A 723-nucleotide genomic window follows, 5' to 3' on the forward strand; every position below is an offset into this window, starting at 1 on the left:
TAACTCTTTTAAATTCTTGACAAGTTCAAAACGTTAAGTTCTTACATCGTTTAAATTGTGGTAGAGTTGATTTTTGTTTAAATATGCTTTGTAGATTTAAAGTGTTCGATACAGAGCGGCATGATAAAATTATGGCGTGTTGCAAGGTATATGTGTGGATGGTTAATGCTTAAGGTGGTGGTAAACTTGCTTTGGAATCAAAGGGCAGCAGTGGAAAACAGGAATTCAAAAAACAGTGGGTCCATAGCGTGACAGGCATGTACTCCTCCCATTCCTTTAGTGGGTGTACTCTTGTTCTCGTTATTTGAGTGAAAATACATGAGTGGCTTGGAGGACATGGGACTAAAAGTACAAGGAAGGAGTATGAATAACACTCGATAAACGTACGATAAATTTACTGGCGAATTCTGAAGGGAAAAAAAAAAACATGATATGTAAATGAACTGTTAACCATGATAGAAAAAAGGCTTAAAAACAAATTGTAAGAAGACAGAGCCTTTGGAGAATAACCATGAGAAGAGAGAGGTTAGTAGTTCGAATAGATGTGTAAAGGGAAGATAAAGAACCAGAAGACGCGAAGTGTGAAAATGAAATAAAAAGGAGAACAGGGATAGAAAAGTAACGACGATATTTTAAAAAAGCATATGTATGAGTTTGGATATAACAGTGGGATGCTGGAATGGTTTGTTTGATCAAGTTTCATGTGTGAAAGTTTCGACAATA

General features: G+C 35.8%; 1 protein-coding gene across 1 annotated transcript in view; it reads right to left on the reverse strand.

The window, feature by feature from the left end:
• LOC119588853 (trichohyalin-like) overlaps positions 1-723 on the reverse strand; it is a gene marked incomplete in the record, with an annotated part of 10500 nt that overhangs the window by 7845 nt on the left and 1932 nt on the right.

The sequence above is a fragment of the Penaeus monodon genome, chromosome 24 (genome assembly GCF_015228065.2).
Source record: "Penaeus monodon isolate SGIC_2016 chromosome 24, NSTDA_Pmon_1, whole genome shotgun sequence".
NCBI lineage: Eukaryota > Metazoa > Arthropoda > Malacostraca > Decapoda > Penaeidae > Penaeus > Penaeus monodon.